General features: G+C 41.4%; 1 long non-coding RNA gene across 1 annotated transcript in view; it reads left to right on the top strand.

Moving 5' to 3' along the window:
• The first annotated feature begins 16,189 nt into the window (after nucleotides 1-16,189).
• The window catches only part of LOC144943059 (uncharacterized), a 68,627-nt gene continuing 61,622 nt past the window's right edge, over nucleotides 16,190-23,194 (top strand). Inside the window, exon 1 of the long non-coding RNA XR_013639444.1 lies at nucleotides 16,190-16,261. This is a non-coding gene — a long non-coding RNA (uncharacterized LOC144943059). The remainder of the gene's footprint in view (nucleotides 16,262-23,194) is intronic.

Here is a 23,194-nt window from a genome sequence, read left to right as displayed (position 1 = left end):
AAGTGTTGTGACATCACAGCCAAGCGTGTCTTACTTCCACGCTGACCTTGTGACGTTACCCACTCGTGCCCACTGTCTACGTTGCTTGGGTCAAGTGGTGACTTCGGGGGTCCAGAGGTCAGCCAGGCTGAGCTCATGCGCAAATATAGATTCCTGGGGACCAGATGGGTACGAGAATTGCGTTCCCGCAGGCTGCGGAAATGGAGCATAAGATAAGTTAACATTGTCGATGTGTGTTTAATTTTCACCTGTTCCTATTGGTGCTCATATCTTAAATTTGAGCCTTATAATAACATGTCCACTGCATTTTTGTTACAACTTTCAAATACGGCGACTTAAAGCAACTACGTAAATTAATTAATTGCTGCCACAGTGGTCCCTGCACTGTCCAGTGAACCCAGGGTTCCATTCCTGGCCAAGGCTCGCATCAGTGGCAAGAAAATAGATGAACCAATCCTAATCTTTCCCTTCACCGACGTGCGCTGGCCAAGTTTGGTGAAGCATTGTCAAACGACCCCACCACCGGCACTGCATGCAAATGCCTTTACGGAGCAGCGTATTAGTCAAAGGGACGGAAAAGTGTTATTTTTTTTTTATTAAAGGTTAATTAATGACACATTAGCGAGTTCTGCAGACTGATGCATCAGAAGGCCATGGTGGTGCTTCATCCCCAGTGGCATGGAATGAGCATGATAAAACTGGCGCACGATCAAACGATAACTCACATTATTATTATTTAACTCTGATTATAACGAAGGCTCATGAGTGGCATTTTACTATTTCAGAAACAATGAGAGTTTGCGGTGTTTAATTGGACGGTATGTGATTCATGGTAAAGTACCAAAGCAATCTGAAACAGCATTTACGTAAAAATTTATTTAGATCAGTAACTTTTAACGTCCACGCTGGCATCACAAACTCTCTTGTCGTGCCCAGAATATTTAGCAACGAATTAGAGTCCGTGACAAGTGAAAAGAAAAGTGTACGCACTCATTATTTTACTAATTTATGCATGTGCTCATTAATTCATTAATACCACACGTTAATTATTCATGAATTCGTCAGGCAGCTTCTTCGTTTAACTTTTTTTTCACGCGAGCTCAAACGTATAAATTGCTGTCCTTTAGCCAGTTACATTTTAGCTGCTGACACATTCATTCTCCTTCGGATAATTAAGACAAGGGGCTGCCCTTCCTCGGAATCTTATTATACAGCCAGGCAGTAACTTCATACAACATTTCTATGAATCGTGTTAAAGTGGAGATTTGTTTTGCCTAATTTCATTAATGCCCCATAAACCTTGAAGAAAACATTTTCGGGATTATAAGATATTCCAGAAAGGAAGACTCACCCGAAACTTGTCAGTAGAGTTAGACAAAACTGTTCACAGACACATGCACCTAACAGGATTATAAGATGCACCCCCAACTTTTGCTTTAAAATATAGGAGAGAAAAGTGTATCTTATAACCCGGATGAACACAGTGTATTTACTGAAAGATGTAACTTTCTTATTGTACATGCCGTTTTACATGCGAAGTTAGTGTACTACCATTTTTATCTTAAACGTCGTTAATATGAGCCACATAGCCTAGCTTGTCACCCTTTAGACATATGCTCCAAGGACCTCACAACTTAATAAAGTCTGTTGGTATAACTGGGGTTGTAAGTTCGAAGTTAGTACAGTGATCACTTAGTTGGCATTGGGGCATCACACACGATCAGCTGCAATGGCTGAGTTTTATTTTGTTCTCTGCAGACATATGCTTCAGATATCTCCATATTTAAATGTGCACACATGTGCGGGGGGTGGGGGTGGATAACAGCAATGTAAAAACAACCGTAAGGAAATGTTGCGGGACCTTGTCTTTTAACTCTTCTTACTTCTTCACTGCTAACTTGCGATGATGGAAAAAGCCCGTCGGTAAACAGGATGTATGGTCTTAGCTAAAGGTTGCTATCCCCCCCCACCTACCAAGTCGTGAAAGATTATGTTAAGGAATGGAGCCAACGAGTTTCCAAAAAAAAAAATCTTTGATTTTGCCACGAGACAGGGCTGCCAGATGACTGCAGCTCTATCAACGTTGCAGTGAGATTATTCGGTTGAAGCGAACCGGGGCAGAAGAAGCCTCTGTGTTTGCATGAAAGTGAAGAATTCGCTCGGGGTTTGCTCGACAATCGAGCTCGTGGAGCAAATGGGACATTGTCCGACTTTAACGACATGCACAATGTTGAATTGCATGGCAGTGGGTTTTGACATTGAGACATTGTGTTTACACAGTACTACGTACACTTTAAGTGTAATATGCATTATTGGCTGGATATTATAAACAGGGCGGTTTTGTGTCTGAGACTTGATAGTAAATGTAAGGTGAGCAAAGTTTACATGTTATTTTCAAAACCTGTATGAATCCCCTTGTGCATATGTATACACACAGACGTACAACATTTTACCCAATGCAAAATAATATATTTACCATGGTAGTTTATAAGTGAGTGCCGAACTTGTCTCGTTCGTGGGCATGTAGGGGCTCGAGTTTTAGAACATGTTTAAACGTTACTGAATTTACCACAGAATTCCCTGTCAGAAGTGCCTTACACACACAGTTGTCCATCAAATAAAGGGACTATGCATCCTGCATTTGGGGGTTGGAACAGTGCTTAGCTCACCGTGCCACGAACCTCGTTACTTGAATTCAATTGCCGTCCGTGGCTCCTGTCAATGTGCAATTGATATCCGAACCAGTGGAGTACAAGGGGGAACCTCCCATTTATCAACCCTCACCAGAACGGTGAAGTATGGTAAAACACCCCCCCCCCCACCGCTTTACAGCATCGGGACACCCTCGTCCAACAGCGGATTGACACATGCCTTTGAATTCTAGATTTGAAGCTTTCGTGACTGCAAGGATTCATATTCTTAGGTTTTTTCGGTAAAGTCACGTAGGTAAAACTATTAAAATTAATAAAAGTAAAATAAAATAAAAATCACGACGTTTCGGAGGCAACACAAGCTTCCGTCTTCAGGTGGAACCGTCACAGCCACGACAGCTGTATCAAGTAAATGTTTTACCTACGTGACTTTACCGAAAAAACCTAAGAATATGCCTTTGAATGTTTAAGATGACGTCTGTTCGTGTGAAACAATACACAAACAAACCGTGAATGTTTATAATGGTAAATTACTTCTAATAACTGTTGTGGCAAAGAGACGTGTGTTGGGCAATCTCATCTCACCTCGTCTACAAACGTATTGTTTTCTTTCCCCATCAGCTTTGAAGTGACATTTGGGAGACCCCCGTGCCTGGCAGAGTGGTTAACTCTTTAACACCACTGGTAGGCGTTTTAATGTAACATTAAAGTGGATCGAGGAGGAGCAGTGGCGCAGTATTTGGCCTGCCGCATGCAGTGATTCTGGCAACCTGAGGTGGATTGGCGCCACGGTGGTGAGATGTTAACTAACTCAACTGGTATACAGGAGGTCATGGGTTCAATCCCGACCCTGAAGCCTGCTGTATATTTGGAGTTTCCATGTCTCTCCTCATGGCCGCGTGGAGTTTTGTCCGGGTCCTCCGGTTTTCCCCTCCAAATTTCAAATCAAAATGCGTTCAGAGTATTTGGTTGCTATATATTTCCACATTATAAGCCAACTTGGTTGAGCTATCATTCGTGGCCAGGTCGCTTCTAAAAAAAAGAGCTACGTAGCTCAGTGGGCCTTACCTGGTAAAATAAATAAAAGTTTTTTTTTTTAAAGTTTAGATTCCCAGCTATGGCTTTACATGAGTGGCTTGTAATGTCCGAACTGGTTCAAACCCTCCACCCCACGACCCTGAAACGTCACCAAGCCACAGTGGTCAGCGTGGTTGAAGTACGTGCACTGTATGGTCAAACGAACCACGTGACCAAACACCGGGGAAGAAGATATAATACCAAAAACAAGCACGTCAACATGAACTCACCATTAAGGTTACGAGGACCTGCAATTTTATCCACGTTTATTTTAATATTCTTTCTGAAGCGCACGTGTAGTAACTGCTTTGGCAATTACGTCTTGTATTTATCCTAAGAAGTAAATACTTGCGTTGGAAGCTCTGTACGTGCAAAACTTGGGCCTCTTAAACATGCTGTGTTTGATTAACACCCACGAAAGTGTCTCCTCCAAATGTTACTTTCACAAAATGCGCCTTATTAAGCTGCCAAGTGGATGCTTACGTGTTGCAAAATAACCGTGAACACGACCAGCTCGTTTACGAGAAAAACACGAGACGCCAATTTGACGATACGTTTTTGACTGCAGCTAAACATCCCACATGAATCCACATACAGTATTTATTGAGTGTAACCTGACTATATTTTTTTCAATTAAATGCGTGCTTTTACTGTACAAGGGACCACATATTACCAGACCTGCCTCAAAATCGTATCTCACTCTCCCGATCGCTTTTTGGGTTAATGTTCAATAGGGGACGAATGCTGCCAATGAGTAACGTTTGCAGAGTAAATTATAAGCGCTCGACATGCAAATATCGACTGCTTAGGGGGGGAGTCTTGAATGGCTCCTGTGCGCCAACATTCTCACCCGAGTTCTATCGCACAAAATCGTCCCACGCTCGCCCCATCTTGCTGTCGACGCGAGCCCTCGGCCGGGAGATATTTTTACGCCGCCCGTCATTGTATGTGTGTACGTTGGAATTCTTTCACGCCGCACATGACCAACCGCGCACGGCACTCTGGAGGCTGCAAACGTAGCTCCCGAAATGTAGTTTTATAAACACTGTGCGAAGGAAAAGCAAGAGAGGGGTGTTTTGATTTAAAGCTTTCGTGACTGCAGGGATTCATCTTCTTGGTTCTTTCGGTTAATGTCACGTAGAAGGGAAGTAATAAAATAATAAAAATAAAACATAATAAAATTATTCTCGCGACGTTTCGGCCACAACGCACCTGAGGACGGCTGCTTGCGTTGTGGCCGAAACGTCGTGAGAATGATTTTATGATGTTTTATTTTTATTATTTTATTACTTCCCTTCTACGTGACTTTACCGAAAGAACCAAGAAGAAGCATTGCAAGATATCACGACCTCATTTGGTGCGGTGCTTTGCATGAGCTGACAGCAATGAGGCTTGAGTGACGCGTATTTCCTGTGACATGCTCTTGGTGGCCGTAGACCTGTCAAAGCTGGGGGTGGGGGGGGGCAAGTCAAGCTATGTAGCAATCACGTAATTTATTCTGGGGGAAAAAATAACGAATTAATTTATTTTTCCCACATTAAGTGCCCTTACTATCATTCTGCGCCGTATCCATGAATATGTGTTGTGACATCATTATGTGTGGAAGTCAGCTGAATACTATTGTGTTTCGTTTCGCCTTCCGTTTTTCACCAATTAGTTCAGAATGCAAGCTCAGTGTAGCAAACTCTGTCAACATAATAGATGAATGGAGTACACCAATACATCATCTTATCTTCATGCCTGCTCCGTGATTAAAGGGAACAAAATTAGATGGTAGGTTTTTTCCCCATTGGTAAGGCATATTTATATAGCCCTTAATAACCACATGGGAAAAATCCGTGTAGGTGTTAGCATTAATATGTCAAATTGAATAATGACCAGAATATTTTTTCAGAAAAAAAAAAATCAAGAGCCAAAACTGCTTGAAGCACTGCAACACGTGTACGTATGCATTGGAACCCTTGAATAATATTGCACGTGCGAGAAAACATATCCAGTATTACAATCCTATGTAATGAATAGTTGACTTTACTTAGATTGTAGTGATTTTCAGAGCACATTTTGCCAAGGCTCTATCAAAGCAATCCTAAACTTGGTTTAATATGAACATACATTTAATAATGTTGCAATCACAAAGAGAAAATGTACGTGTGTATGTACGTTGAACTTTCGCACATAGCCCACCATGATAACCGGAGGTGCACACAACACTCAAAACATCTTTCATTCCTGTCGTCAAAATTTGAACATTTGATATGTATGTATGTTGAACTTCTTTCGCACCGTACATAGCCAACCGTGGTCTGAAGATGTTTTGTCCAGAAAGATATTGCATTGGGATGTTTGGCCAGTTGCATTAAGTAATGTTTTGCATGTGGGAGAAAACTGTCTCCGTCGCTATGATCATAATTAAACAGCCATGATCTAGCCATTCCTGGATGAAGGCCTTTGCTGTACCGTCGCTATCTTTCATGGTCTCCATATACCACAATCTGTCTCGCTCCTGCACTTGAGCTGACGCAATCACTCCGTCTCCACCGCGGTGGTCATACTCCTTGGATGCGTTCCCACCATTTCCTGCCACTCTATCATCCTTTTCACTGATGTGTTCTGCCGAGACTCACACTTACGTTCCCTTAGAATCAACGTTGTGTCTCTTAATTGTTTGCATTTTGTTCTCGGTTCCATAAGTTCACCTTTCTTGTCTCTCGGTGTAATTCCCAGCATTTATCCCCGTGTGCTTCGTTGTACACTTCACGGGTTGTGTTTCATGAGTCCATGATTTCAATCCATGCCATGATGGGTAATATGCACGGATTGAAAAGTTTTTTTTTTGGGCACCACAGTGGTACTGTATGTTTTCATCATCAAACTTTATTTTACAAAAGCATTTCAAACTGCTCTTGCTCCCCTCTTTATTTCGTCATTTTTGATCCTGGAATGCCTTCAACAATTTCCTGATGCACGTGTAAATGACTGTTGCGCAATTGCTTGCCTTCAACAGTTATTGCCTTCATAATATAGGTTTTTGGGTCAGATCGCGTTATTTATAAATGTGTCGTAACCCTCCACCACCCGACACGGCTAAACAGTTAAAAATGTGTCACTGAGGGTTACGACACATTTATAAATAACGCGATCTGACCCAAAAACCTATATTATGAATAATATTGGTCGCAAAAGCCTACGTGTTAAAGTTATTGCCTTACGGCTCAACAAAATGTGTCGTATGTGACTTTTATTCTGCTGATTTATCTTTAGCCCCACTGTTTTTGCAGCTTGCTTTGCTCAGTTTTTCACTCATTGCCTGTCGTTACTTTCCATTGGTTGTTATAATGACACTGTTTTGAGTCGATCTAAAATGGCTCATCTCTTCATCACTTATATTTATGCTCATCCCCCCCCATTTAATTTACAGAGAATATCTTCTAAAAAAATATCTGCCAATTGCCATGATAGGAGAGTTGTTTCCTTGCCTGACTCGTCCGTCGATGCGTAATGCTTTTTCCTCATGCAAATCTCAGTTAATTGTTACATCTTTATAAATGATTGTGACAATTGCTATATTTTTCGTTTCAAACATCTTGTTTTGTGCGAGCTATAGACAACGGCAAAGGGGACGCAACGGTATTTTGTAATCGCTTCATGGGCCTTGTTTCACGATACTTCACCGTGATGGAGTAATGAGGAGAGACTGCATTTTGTCTTGATTGGGGATACCCTGTCAATTAGAGATATACCGTACTCGGGTTCCAAAGGCTCCTTCCAGCCTCTTTGCCACCCTGAAAGAAAACTGGAGAACCCAGAGGAAACCCATACACAGGAGGGCATAACACCCAAAGCTCTGCAAAGATTGATTTAACAATCCATTGCTACGCTGCCATCCCTTGCCCAGTTTAACACGTAGTCTTTCATCTTCTTGGTTCTTTCGGTAAAGTCACGTAGAAGGGAAGTAATAAAATAATAAAAATAAAACATAACAAAATAATTCTCACGACGTTTCGGCTACAACGCAAGCAGCCGTCTTTAGGTGAAGAATGAGACACTGCCAAGCTAGGAGCTTATATATAAGCTGGGTTGGAGGTTGAAGAAGAGCGCCTTAACAAATCGAAACGTAGTCTTTCGCGACCAATATTATACATAATAGAGGTATTTTTGGGGTTAGATCGTGTTAATAGAAATGTGTCGTTAAACCCGCCACCACCCGACACAGCCAATTTGTGTAGGGTGGTTGCGGGTTTATTTACGCGATCTAACCCAACTAAACCCTCGTATTATGGATGTGAACTTGCAGCTTTGCAGGCCAAGTTGACACTACTTGGCATTCTAAGGAAGTCTTATCGTGCAACTAGTCACCAGGTTATCAACCTGCTTGGCTTATGAGACCTGACGAGATTGCGTGTGCATTCACGGGGTGACATGGTTGTAGGCAATTTAAATACCCCCTGTTGTTATTCACACGGAATTATTTATTTTTCAGGATCATTCAGTATTAATTTTAAATGCGGGTTCTCTCCAATTTTATTGAGGGGCAATAGCTATATTTGTCTAAATTGATCAATAATTGTTTTTAATTGAAGTTATAGGAATATGTAACATTTATTTACGGCTTACAAACTATGCAAATTATTCTCGCAACATTTTGTATAACAGTTTGATTTACATATATATGTACCAAAATACGTGTTCTGTTTTTTTGGTAACAGGTGGAATGTGTAGCATTGATTTAAGAACATTTTACAAATGATAGTACCTGTGCTATTCATCGCTCTGAAACCTAGAAAATAAATAACCCAAAATGTAAAAAAAAAGTTTATTTTTAATGAGCTGAAGCGACGTAACACATTTAAAATTTAATTTGGATTTGTCGATTTAATCAGCAAATTGCAGGAAACTGCACAGGGGTTTAGAATTATGTTTTGACGGCATAGTCTGATCTCTGCTCGGGGAAAAATGCTCATTAAAAGCTTCTTGTAAGGTTAATGTCTATTTAACCGGGTACAGCTTGACTGGCATGGAATGTTTAAGTCTGACCACATTTCAGGTGCACTTTCAAACATGAACTGCACTTACTGCCTTTTACGGGGGTGAGAAGGGAGAAGGGGGGGGCTAGAGGGTTTGGGGGAGTGGTTTATTCGTGGCAAATAAAAAAAATGGCAGTCATTTTGATTTGGATTCTTACCTGTTTGTATGAGGTACAGTTAGAGAGAAGGGTGGCGGGTCTAGTTCTGAGGGAGCTTTATTGATTCACGGTGGGTGTAATTTGACATCTGTTAGCGTTTAGTCGTGCCGGGAGCAGGGAAGGGTGCTTGGAGGGCCTATTAGAGCCGGAATGGAGGGGCCTCCTTAGCAGTGGCCATTTATCAGCCTGTCATGAGTGATGGATGGCACAGGCTGGGAGGGGAAGCTTTGACTCTTATCTCTCTCTTTCCTGCGTCTCCTGATCTCTCTCGATTCCTCATGCTATCGCTTTCCTTTTGTCTTGTTCTCATTCTCTCCCTCTCTCCTTCTTCCATCTATAGCTATTGTGAGCCTTTATATTTCGTCACGTTTTTGCGTATGCCCCCGTTCACGCGTGCGCGGTCCTTACAATGTCCATCTTTGCCGTTGTCTCTTTCTGTTGGGAATGTAGTCGTAATTACCGTTTGTTATTTCTTGGCTCGTCTTCGTCCTCATTGATTTTGAACGTTGCATTGCTCGGTTTTTCTTCCGCTGCGAAGGGGGGGGGCACATGGTGTGCATCTCTTGTCACGAAACATTATCTCGGGCACCTCGTTATGAGGCAAGCGCTGGTCTTTTTTACCGTGAGCTAGAATTTGGAAGCCACGGGTGAATTTTAATGCGATAATATTTTGCTTGTTTAATGTCGGCATCGGTAATGGCAGCATACAGTAGATCATCGATTATCCGGAGGCCTCGGGCGGGTGGTCGTGCCGGATTTTCATGAACGCCGGATAATCACAAAATCATGATTTAAAATAGCTTATTTTTGCACATTTTTGTATGACATGTTTTTAGGCGTTATCTATATTTTTTAGGTGAAATTGGCATAAATAAATATCCTACTTTAAAAAGTGACTTATTTCTTTTACCGTACTTAGCACTCCAATCTCGAAGACTCTGTATGGAGTGATATATGTACGTGCATTATTTTCATTAAGCTGTTTTTAGTGTACAATGTAATGCATTTAATATTTGACACTGAAATCGAGCACAGCTACTTGTTTTGTCACGCACATGGTGCCGATTGCTGTACTGGTTTACAACCTTTGGAGCGGTTTCGCCGGATCGGCCTAGGACTGCTGGATAATGTTGGAAGCAGCCGAAAAATCGATGATCACCGGTATATTCTAAAACGCATTTTACGTTGCGTTCATGATTTTAGATCTATAAGTTGGCACACGTCACCTCCGCATGAATGAAGTTCGTTCAAAGTTAATTTTAACGACAAAGAATTCTGCTAATCGGTGTATTTTATTGCAACAAATTAAACACAGATTTGGCCCATTTATCAATGTCGCTTGTGCATGAACTGGTGAGGATATTTTGTCGAAACTCCTATTACTGTACGACTATATTTGATCGTGCAAAGAGGACTAAATAATGGGAATATATTTGAATGTTTAATTGCGAGAGGAGGGATGTTGGTATACTGGTTAGCATGGCTAACATCTCGATTTAAAGCTTTCGTGACTGCAGGGATTCATCTTCTTGGTTCTTTCGGTAAAGTCACGTAGAATGGAAATAATAAAATAATAAAAATAAAACATCATAAAATACAATTCTCATGACGTTTCGGCCACAACGCAAGCAGCCGTCCTCAGGTGAAGAACAGGTCTTTCGGAAAGACAGCGTCTATTATTATTTCCATTCTACGTGACTTTACCGAAAGAACCAAGAAGATGGCTAACATCGTTGACGAGATATATCCGAACGCATTCTCCCCCACAACCTCAACCCCCCTTAACCAGCTTGTAATGAGCATTGTGGTCAATTATCGACAACGAAGGACCAACATGGCCCAGAGAGACCTCCATCCAACAGCGGATAGACCAGAGGCTCTACATTTTTCACAATATAACTGTTGATTGAAATAAAAGATTGCCGAAACATTTGTGGTTTCCTTGCGGGGGGGATCACGTTACGTATCCATTTCCATCTGGGAATAGTAATGCACATTAAAGGGGATGTGTCACAACATTATTTTCCTTTTCGTCTTGAGTAATTTAATGTTTGTACAGTGAGCCGTAACAGCAATTGACTGGCCCATTAATTTCGACGTTATTATGCATTTATATAGGGTGTATAGAACAGGAAATGTCAATGACATCTTTACAGAGAGTCCTAGTGTTTACAAACTAAGCATATTAATTGCTCACTCACCAGCGGGCAATCGCCTCTTGTCACTCTTCTATCATTACTACTACCATGGTTAATGAGTGAACATCACTGAATGAGTGAAATTTCACGAATTTTCGCATCTTAGCACGGTTGGTTGCGGTACGGTGCGAGAGACGTTCTGCATACATGCGTTCCTCAAAGTGAATTCATTTTAGACAATGGCTTTATCTGATTATAGAGTCATAGTAATTTCCTTCACACATGTTGAAGACTCGGTCGATTACCACACTGACTGTATTGTCTTGTCCGTGCTGTGTTCATATGGGACCTTTTTTGCCAGTATCAAAATGATGAAAAATATTTATGTATTATCATTTTGCCGATCCAAGGACGGGTGTATTGTAGTAAATCTGAAACTTGCAAGCGAAAAGCAGACCGCGACGTGATATTCATTGCATTAGTGCGTGTGCAGTTTGTAAGGGCGCGGTGATACAGACTTATTTCATGTTAAGGTTATCCCTTGTTCATTATGACGTCCTTTTTACTCTGATGTCTCAGTAGCGTTACGGAGATCGCGTGACGTGAGGGTTCTGCCTTTGTAGTGAGGGTTGTAAGTTGACGCTGAGGAGGGGGGAGGAGGCGTCTCGCCCCCCCATGTGGAGTGATGTCACCCGCTAATTAATACTAATGGCGGTGTCCATTTGTAAGACGTCACCTGCTCATGATTATTAATGAGGGGGGCTGTTCGATTTGATGTGACGTCACCCGCTCATGATTATTAATGAGGGAGGGGGGTGCTACATGTGGCGTGACGTCTCCCGCTCATGATTATTGATGAGGTGGGCTGGCCGATGTAGAGTGACGGTACGCGCGGGACACACAGACATCATTGGCTCATTATAGTAGTAAATCTGTTTGGTGTTTGAACATCTTAACATCTGTTTTATTGCCAAAAAATGGGGAAAAGCCTATTCTTAGTTTTGCATAATTTTAATACTGCCAAAAAGGTCTCATATAACTGCTCAACCTGAGCTATTGATACTTTTATACTTGCATTCTCTTTGAACTGTTCACATTTTGGGCCTTCTCTGATCTAACTGGTGAGACTAGGCCATAAAGAAGGCTGTCTCTGGTGTAGGCCAATCAGTTTCAAAGACAATGCATATATTATCAGAGCACGTTTGTTTCCATATTTTGCCACAAGTATGTGTGGTTAATGCAGACTTGATGCCTTGCAACAAGTATCTATTTGATGTTTGAACATCTTAACACCTCAGCGAATGCGAATAAAGTGAGATTAATTTCTATTGACCCTTTCGTTCCAACAAAATATATATGTTTAAACGTTGTTCTTGATAGCTACTCGTCCTGTAAGAGATATGCAGCTGAACGCATATTTGGAATTATGTTAAACTGCAATGAAAAATAGTGTGAGTGTGTGTGCGCATGCCTTAGTGTAGCAGTTAGCGCCTCTGTGCTACGAACCTGGCAACCCGAGTTCGATTCCCGCTCACGGCTAACACCAGTGACGATTAATTGAATCGGTCCTGGGCTTCCCCTAGGTTGATTCAACCTTAAATGAGTACCTGGTGCGATGCGTAAACTTCGCCACCATGGAGACAAAGGCGGCCGGGTGTGGCGCTGTGACCACCCACCCCCTCGTGTGCCGTGCCAGCCTTCATAGAGGTGCTCACTAACAGCACTTTCCCCAACAGTCTGTTGAGGCTATACAGGGGATATTTGTTTTGTGTGCCTGCACGTGTTGTTCAGCACACTGGCAAAGGTTGCCCCAATATCAGGCCATTCCAGGGCATTTTGTAACTCTAAACATTGTTCAAATTCCAGCAAATCTACTCCCAACTTGCCACCCCTCGCTCCTCAACGGGGGCCGTTCGCTTTTAGCGATGTGTTTTTTTATGAGTGTGTGGGAGCCAAGGAAAATGGAGACGAACTATTTTTAATCGTCATATCTTTACAGCTCGAGACAATTGAGCATGCGTATGAATAGAGTATTGATGGGATTTTTTGTGTGCCATCCTGTGTATTCTGGTATCACAGCCCAAATTCCAGATTTAACTGGGAGATGTAATAAACCCATTGGGATACGTGAAACATCGTGGCCGCTTTTATAAGGCCAACTTGGGGTTAAATATTTCATTAAATACTCGTAATTCTAACAAAAGATATGCGAAATAAGTAAACATTCAAACTTTACTTTGCTTAAAACAGATAATGAATCTTAAGTTTTCTCGACCTGTCTGATCCACTTTATGCACTCCAAAAAATGTGTATTCATAATGGCAATTATTGGTCAATTATAATAATAGTAGCAATGATGGCTCCCATATACTCAGTCACTTACATATTACCCATATTAGCCTTAACTAATTAATAGCAGCATTTCACATTGGTGACAAATCCGCATTATCCCTGCAGGTAACATGAAATACTAATTACGGTTTTAAAATATCACTTAAAATTGTCGCATATCTTAAATAAACATCAGTTTTGAAGGCAGCTGTGTGCGGTATACATATTAATCGCACTAATCAGCCTATTCCTAATCATCCTTTTTAAACGTTGATCTTAGGTCACCATTTAAGTTCATTATTACACATCTCTTACCTCCTAGATGTGTCTATTGTCTTCAATCAGCTATTCCAATGTATTGTCTTGTCCTATAATTCTTTGGAAATAAACAATTACCCTCCCTCCACATTAAAGGGTTACCCGCATTGCTGCGAGCACATTGCAAGGGCGGCGAGCGCAGCAGATAGGGAAGGACCTGAATTTAGAAGGAGTACTAATAATAACAACAATTTCGATTTAAAGCTTTCGTGACTGCAGGGATTCATCTTCTTGGTTCTTTCGGTAAAGTCACGTAGAATGGAAGATTATGCATAATGCACGGGCATAATATGACTTTGAAACCCCCCGCCCACCTCCTACGCATTCCACAAGTAGTGACTAATCCCATATCTGCATTTCCCATAAATATGCTAAATTCCTCTTGATATGCAAATTATTTTGTCAAGGCGCTCTTCCCCCTCCAACCCAGCTTAAATATACGCTCCAAGCCTGGTGGTGTTTCATTCAGACGCTGTCTTCCCGACAGACCTGTTCTTCACCTGAGGATGGCTGCTTGCATTGTGGCCGAAACGTCGTGAGAATTATTTATTATGTTGTATTTTTATTATTTTATTATTTCCCTTCTACGTGACTTTACCGAAAGAACTAAGAAGATGAATCCCTGCAGTCACGAAAGCTTTAAATCGAAACAACAATACCAATGCATTTTTTCGATTTAAAGATTTCGTGACTGCAGGGATTCATCTTCTTGGTTCTTTCGGTAAAGTCACGTAGAATGGAAATAATAAAAGAATAAAAATAAAACATCCTAAAATAATTCTCACGACGTTTCGGCCACAACGCAAGCAGCCGTCAGGTGGAGAACATCAGCCGTCCTCAGGTGGACAGACCTGTTCTCCACCTGAGGACGGCTGCTTGCGTTGTGGCTGAAACGTCGTGAGAATTATTTTATTATGTTTTATTTTTATTATTTTATTATTTCCATTCTACGTGACTTTACCGAAAGAACCAAGAAGATGAATACCAATGCAGTGGCTATGTGGATGGCTGAGGCAGAGCGAGGGAGGAATCTGCCTTTGGCTGTGTGGAGGCGACAGGAGGTCAGCAGAGAAGGCCACCTCGTTGGGTTGGCGCCGGGGGGGGGGCGAGTGGGGTGGTTAGCGTTTCTGCCCGAAACACCGGAGCCACTTTCAGAAAAGTGGCTGAACTTTTGTCCTTGTCAAGTGCTTGAGCGCTAATTAACGCTCGTCGGCACAAATGGATGACGGCTCCTCCTCTTGCGGCAACACCGGGGCCTTAAAATAAAATCCGCTGCTGGGTGAAAGGATTGCTCGGTGTGGCTGTTTGCCTTTCGTCCCTCGTTTTTGTTGCATATGTACCGGTCTCCGAATGCAAGGTGCGTTGAATGTTATCTACCCTGCCAGAGTAGATAACAATGAATTGCAACAAATTATGAATATTATGATGAATGCCATTATCACGCAGCTGCTCACTTTGGGTTGTATTTTGCTGTGTGATGTAAACATTTAATTGTCCTCTACAGGCAAGTATAGCCCCCTTCTGCCTTTACAGATTCATAGCATGGACTCCCGTTACATTAATTAGATTGGGCGGTGGGGGAGGCTGGGGAGGGTGGTGAGGGGAGGTGTAGGGGTCTTCACAGCTAGGGGTCTGGGGACCCCTTAGGGGGCCACAGCAACCATCTGGGGGGTACACAAATGATCAAGGACTGCATATGGATTAGCTATCGGGAGCTGAGAACCGGCAAGGAGGTTGTATTAAAGGATTTGTGTTGCCAATGGCATTGGGGCGCCGTGGTGGCGAGATGTTAACTCTCAGGGGGTCGTGGGTTCGATCCCGACCCTGAGGCCTGTATATTTGGGGTTTGTGTGTCTCTGCCTGTGGTCGCATGGATTTTTCTCTGGGTCCTCCAGTTTTTCCCTCCACATTTATAAACGTGCGTTTAGTGTATTTGGCTGCTCTAAATTTCTCCGTGATAAGCCATTTAGTTCGGCTATCCATTTGTGGGCAGGTCACTTCTGAAAATGATCTATATAGCTCAGTGAGCCTTAGCTGGTAAAATAAAAAATAGTTTAGTTTTGTAGTGGTCAATATGTTAACACTTCCATGTTGACAACCATGCACAAAACGCATCAGTGGCAAAACTTGAGTACCCATTGTATTTTATGCCATGAGTTTATTGTTCCTTATGCTTACAGTAAAAAGATACGTTGTTAAAAATGGTTCACATTTCAGCCGAATGAAATATGTTTATAGATATTTTAATCTAGAAATGAAAATCGGATTTTGTTTCAAGAGGCCCCAACTGTTTTAAAGTTGAAACATTTTTGAAAATGTGTGTGGGGTGGGGGGGGAGTGGAACAAATATTTAAAATTATTGAGCAAATACTCCCAAATCCAACCACAGCAGGTATGACTCTTTAACGTAAGAAATAACAAACAAATACCGAAAATCTCTCTCCGTACACTTATAGCAAAGTATTTGTGCTTTTACAGAGTGGGCGGTTGTTGTGGACTGGGAGCGTTCTCGCAAGTGAAGGTCGTCTGTTGAATCGACGGATATCAGCGCTGGCGTGACGTGGGTACGTTCCATCTCCCTTACGCGTTCACTTTAACCAGACAACGGTTTAAGTAGTCTTGAGTAGACTTTACAAAACACACATTTACTCAAAAAAAAATCGAAAAATACGTTCACAAAAACCGTTCCACTGTATCGTGTAATTATTTTAAGGGGTTAAAATGTACGGGGTGTGTTGTAATTTCCGTAAAGCGCTCATTCCGTGCAGTTCTTTAATACGGGATATCACCAGATTAATGGGGGTGACTGGAAAAATAAGTAATTGGGCAATTGACGCTTATAGAACTGTATTGATTAATGTGTGTGCATGATTTATTAGAGTGGCTTTTCGTGGGCAAAACTTTATTTTGAGAAATTTAACCGTCAAATATACAATCAACATTTCATCACACAGAGGTAATTAGGCCAAACCTTTAGCATTTTTTAATTGTTAAATTATGAGTTCTGCTATTGATTTATATAAAGGATGCTATTTTTAAAAAGGCATTTTGCCTCTAATCGAGACCTCTTTAAACTTTAAACAATGATTGATTTGATCGATGTTGAATATTTGTAAAGGGCAAGTCATAACAGCTACAGTCGGTAAATAGTTTACCCAGCGCTTATGGCTAAAGCAGAGGCAGTGCGGTTAAGTTTGAGATGCATCATTAAGCTTGTGTTTTTCCAACACAATTAACTGGGTGGCTGAATATGCTACACAAGATTACAAGCTTGTGCGAGTATTTTCGAACCATTAATATTGTTAAAAGGGGCCGGTGTTTGTTTGTAAAGTTATGGTGATGATGCATTGCCGGCAGAAATTGTACCCAGAGGATGATATCAAACCGTAGGGTCCAACGCCAACACTTTCCTGACGGAATTCCTCCTCCTCCTCGTGGGTTCATTAAATTTGCATGCAACTTTCTTATGCATGTAAATAAAAAATAACAGTGGCAGTCACAACGAAGCAACGCGCTTGCTTTGTGCAGTGTGTTTTGAAATGTGGCTTATTTAGAAGCTTACATTTTTTTTGCATTTTATTTTGAGAGGATTTTGCTTTCATTTTAACAAACCCCCGATTTAATTTTGCTTTCTAGAGACAATTTAGAGGTGACACATTTTTAGACAAGGTTCATTTTATTCCAGTTGACATTTGTGATGCATTTGGTTGGATATTAGTCTTCAAAATCGAAACGTGCATTTCGTATAGTGTTTAACCATCACTTGTAAAATCACTAAAATAATATGATAAAGTGATAGGCCAACAACATGACATAGTTAACAGTTTATCTTAATACTATGCTGTATAATTGTATTAGATTACGGGTGGCAGTAATGTGCATTGCTCCCACACCTGTGCTCCCCGCCTTCACTAACCGGCACTAACCGGCGTGGTGAAGTATGGTCGCATAAATGCCACGGTCCTCACGCCACGGAGAGGCCCTCATCCTGCATTGGATTGACAATTGAACTTATATATTTTGTTATGCTGCTGTGGTGATTCCTGCACTGATAGTGGTAGTGGTGACAGCTGTTGATTCGTGTTGTATTCGCTCCTGAGGCTGCTTACTCATCACAGCAGTTGAACCATGTGTTGCCGTGGTTTATGTTTCGTTGTGGATCCAGTGGTGGATCTTCGTATATTTAAATCATTAATTATTTATTGCTCATTCAATCATGTGTTAACCACGGTCGAGGCGCAGGGGGCTTGGAAGGGTGCTTAGTGTCGAGTAACATCACAGAAGCAGCTGAAATGCTCTCAGTGACCCGTTCAGTAAAAAACGTGCGCTTTCAGCCATGTGCTGCGAGAGTTTGACTCGTACAGGAGTCCATATTCTTTTTCTTGTTGTGTTTTTCACACCTGACGATAATTGCTTGTGTTGCAGTCGAAACGTCGTGAGAATTTTATTGTTTTATAATTTAATTGTTTTATTGTTTCCCTTCTACGTGACTTTACCGAAAGAACCAAGAATATGAATCCCTGCAGTCACGAAAGCTTGAAATCAAAATTCGTACAGGAGTGTTTTGGGGGGTTTTTTTGTTTTAAACGTCCCGGCGTGAGTTAGAATCGAGCGTCTCCTCAACCAGGCGTCAAGTCCACCTTGCCCTCGCCGTTCACTCGTCGTCTGCGCGTGAAAAAATTGTGCAGCGGGGCACGGAAGTGTGTATCCTGATTGGTTGGGGAAACATTGTTGGAGGTGTTGGAGAGACTGACTTTGTTCGTAAGCCGTGGCGCTAAGATTGTAAACACAACGTGCAGCAAAACAAACGAAAAAACAAATACGTATAAAGATAAAATAATAAATTCAATACTAGCAGACGACGTTTCGATTGCAATACAAGCAATCGTCATCAGGTATAAATGAAATAGAAACACAAATCTAGTATACTTAGAAATGTAATGTAATACAACAGAGAGTCGGATAACATAACAGTCAACACCCTACCTGGTTGATTACGTTCTTCCTGAGAATGCTAAATTTGAGAGAGAGATAAAACACAGAACCAGAGACATATAGGTATGGTGTTGACTGTTATGTTATCCGACTCTCTATTGTATTACATTACACTTCTAAGTATACTAGATTTGTGTTTCTATTTCATTTATACCTGATGACGATTGCTTGTGTTGCAATCGAAACGTCGTATGCTAGTATTGAATGTAATTTTATTATTTTATCTTTATACGTGACTTTACCAAAAGAACCAAAGAGTAATTCCTGCAGTCACGAAAGCTCCAAATTAAGTATGAAAAAACAAACACTTTGTTGCGGACACAAACCGTGTTAAGGGTGCCATGCTGTTTCATACATTTACTGCGAATCAAATCAATCACGCGATTTCTCTTATTTAAAACCAGGTGATAACCAGCTGAGAAACAGGAATAAACCCTGCTGGTGAGCAGTAATTGGGAGGCCACTCATCTGCATCAATACATCCTTGTAAACATCTTGTTTGCATAGATCAACTGTTTTCAAATCATCGGTAATAACCCTCCCCCCCTCCATTCCTTTTTTTCTCTCCCAATTATCTTTTTGGGCTCCTACTTCATTTCCCACTCTGTCTTCCTCGCTCCCCTTTCCCTTCAGCGTTCGTCTCATGTGAAGGTTATGCCTGCTTCTCCGCGCATAGCTTCTCAATTAAGCTCTCTGGAAAGACAAAAAAGAAATGTTCGCAACCTCAGCGTCCTCCCGTGACTCCCCGTAACGTCAGGTCCTGCACCCTCCCAGGGGCGGGCGGGGGGGGGGGCATGCCCCCCTCCGTTTGCAACCGCGGCTCTGGAAGGACACCCCATTAGTACATGAGCACCGACCACAGATGCAAGGCCACACATGCATTTCTAGTTGAAAATAAATATTTTTTTTATTTTACGAGGTATAAGGCCCACTGAGCTATTAGCTGCTTTTTCAGAAGTGACCTGGCCACAAATGACAACTCAACGAAGTTGCTTATCGCGGGAAATTTATAGCGTCCAAATGCTCTAAACGCACATTTCTTAATGTGAAGGGAAAAAACAGAGGACCTGGAAAAAAATCCACGCGACCACTGGAAGAATGTGCAAACTCCAAATATACAGGTATCAGGGTCAGGATTGAACCCACGACCTCCTTCATACCAGGCAAGGTAGTCAACATTTCACCACTTGTGAACATTATTTTCAAAGAGCTGAGCAAAACTCTGACATTCTATAAATATATTTCTTGATGTTTGTGTGCAGTACAGAGCAACAGGGCTGTCCGTGTTCAGGCTTGAAGCCCGTCTTGAATTAAAAAAGTGACGTTGAACAGTTAAATATAATGGGTCCACTACATCATTTTAATAAGTCGCAAATACTAGTAGTTCTGTAATAAATTGAAGAAGGGCTATTACTGATACTTATTGTTCTCATATTTTAGTAATCCAAATTTGTGTTAGTCCGAGAGATGGTAATGATGGATGACAATGGCCTGATTATTCTCTGTATATGTTGTCACGGGAGCCTTTTTTATACAATTTGCAGCCACTGGCATACTTTGATAATGCCCAGCAGCGTTGCTGCCGAGTTGGAGAGGTGAGGTTCTCATATGGGCTGATCTTCTGCATGCTTGCCTATGAAATATTAACACGTGCGATGACACGGACGCATAAATAGCTGAGCAGGATTGCGGTGCGCTTGGGGTGAGACCGATCGACTGTGCAAGTCATTAGAGCGGATGAGAGGTACGTTACAGGAGTTGAAAAGGAGTTGAGGTTTTTTCTTTTCTTTTGAGGGTGTCTGAAGGGATTTAAAGGTCCCGAGACTGACAGACATGATAAATAGGAAAAAGAAAAAAAAGTGAGCATACAGACAAAAAGGGAACGGGTTTTGGCCATTTCTAACTTTGAACAAGGTAATGCTGCTGTTTGAACACGATATGTTGGGCCACGATTTTTTTAGTTGCTGAACCGGAATTTTGAACCCGCGACACACCGTCGCTCAGCATTCAGTGCCCATTCGTACAACGTGCAGTAAACCTCATTTACCGTGTTGCTTGGGGCTGCGCGGAAGAGACGGTTAGTTAGTGGCATTGGCTCGTGTGAATACCTCTGTTCCTAGCAGCATCATTGACAAGCATTTGTCATCTTCTTGGTTCTTTCGGTAAAGTCACGTAGAATGGAAATAATAAAATAATAAAAATAAAACAATAAAAGAATTCTCACGACGTGAGAGTAGACAGAGTCTGAATGACCTGTCTAGTCGACAGACCTGCTCTACACCTGAGGACGGCTGCTTGCGTTGTGGCCGAAACGTCGTGAGAATTATTTTATTATGTTTTATTTTTATTATTTTATTATTTCCATTCTACGTGACTTTACCGAAAGAACCAAGAAGATGAATCCCTGCAGTCACGAAAGCTTTAAATCGAAAAAAAGCATTTGTCAATCCGCTGCTGGATGAAGGCCTCCCCCACGCCATGGCCGGTTGTTGACGTTGGTTGACCATACTTCACCACAGCGGTCGGTGTGGGAAAAACGTCATTAATAATGTAACACACTATAAACCGCTTTAATTATAGTCATAGCAATGCTAATAGAACAAAAATAAGATGTGGAAATGTCAATTCTTGTTTTTTACTTTAATAAAAACCCACAATTAGCCATAGATAAATAACATATTTAATAAAAAAGCATTGCATTTACTGATTTATATTTTTGAAAGTTACCTCAGGTGTTAATGAAGTTCATATGCATGCCTTAGTAAATCATTAAACTTGAAACAAAATGTATTATTCACAGAGCCTATGACCATTCTAAAACACACACATTGTGATTGTCTTAATACCATTGTATAAATTGGCTCGATATGCCGCTAAAATCTACACATTAAAATGAAGTTCAATTTGTATCACTCCACAGACTAAATGTACGGATGTCTCATAGAAAAAAATATCCTTTTTTATATTTTATAAAAGTCGCAAGTGATATGTTCCTATAATAATCTTATAGGCATTCGACATTTCAGTAGAAAATGGGCATGGTCAGGACAGAATTCTAAAATAGACAACAATCAATATATATTAAAAAAAACAATTTGTAGCAAAAAGAAGAATGATTGATTTGGAGCTAAAGTAATGAAATCACAGCACAAGTAATAAAAGGGCATACGCTGTGCTTCACTACAATGTCTCTGGCCAGGTGGCTCCAAATTGGAGATGTGAGTTCAACTTCTAGTTGGGGATCTGACTCAGCTCATCATCCATCCAGGGTCGACAAATGAATTACCACTTTGGAAGTCGTATGGAGATTAATACTCCCCCCGCCACAGGAATAAGGAATTTCCACCACTGTGGTTCGGAAGACGTAAAGAGGAGATGAGCAGGAAATAATTTGTGTTCATACTGTTTGTCCAATAGTCTAGTGCCAAACGTAGCCTCGAGTCCACATTGCTTGTTAATGACAAAGATGATGCCCAAAGCAATGAGGCCACATTACTTTTCATCCCCCCAGATTTCTGTCGCCCCCCCCCCGTCCCGAGATATGACCAGGCCTATCCCAATGCCTCCTTATTAATCCCTCCTGTTTTACTATCATGAAAACTACGCCGCCACTTCAAATAATCATTATCCTATGCACAATTTTATAATTGCTGTAAAGCGCACTTGGTAAAGGCGCTTTATAAATCTTGATAATATAAGACAGACATCTTTGAAGTGCTCTAAGATTTTGAAGGGGATTTAAGTGTCCCAAAGATTAATTTTTGTTTCTGCCCATTTTGTTATTGCTTTAACGTTTTTCCTAGTTTTCTTTTCGATTGCGCAATTAGCGTTTTGTGATACTCGGCTAAAAAAAATGCCATCTTAAAAATCGCAGCTAGCATCGCGTTACCCCGTATCAGAGACCAGATCCAGATTGTGACATCACGAAATTAATTCTGAAGTCACTGCTAAAGGCCCTCCTCCGGTATTCACATTAGAGACACATCTGTTAAATGTTTTAAGTCTCAGAGATGGAGTTTAGCCACATCAAGTGAAAACGCACATTTATTTAACATGATGGGATTTGTTGTGCAGTCATTGGTAACTGGGATGAGAGAATTTGATGCAGTTGATCTTGTTTTGATTTCTATCACTTTTATTGATTTCTACGTTTGTCATTTCGGTGGGCCAGGCCACGCTTGCGAATGGTTTTTTTGAGTTCTCACCCTGGTTAAACAACATACTCTTAGGCTGGAACAAACGTCCCATACATGTCAAACAATCGGCTTCACTTAAGTGACCTCATTTACCCTAATTCCCCTTCCCCCTCCATTCACCATCATTGATACCGTCCCTCTTCCCAACCTCCCTACCCATCCATCCATCACACTCACTCATCATTAACCACTCTCTGTCACTTTCAACATCGTTTATTTTACGCGTCACCATCATATTCATCACTCACTGTCATCCTTCTCGTCAGCTCATCTCATCACTCATAATCAACGTTTTTGGGTTTAGAT

The sequence above is a fragment of the Lampetra fluviatilis genome, chromosome 29 (genome assembly GCF_964198595.1).
Source record: "Lampetra fluviatilis chromosome 29, kcLamFluv1.1, whole genome shotgun sequence".
Lineage (NCBI taxonomy): Eukaryota > Metazoa > Chordata > Hyperoartia > Petromyzontiformes > Petromyzontidae > Lampetra > Lampetra fluviatilis.
This window is presented reverse-complemented; position numbering and strand designations above follow the sequence as displayed.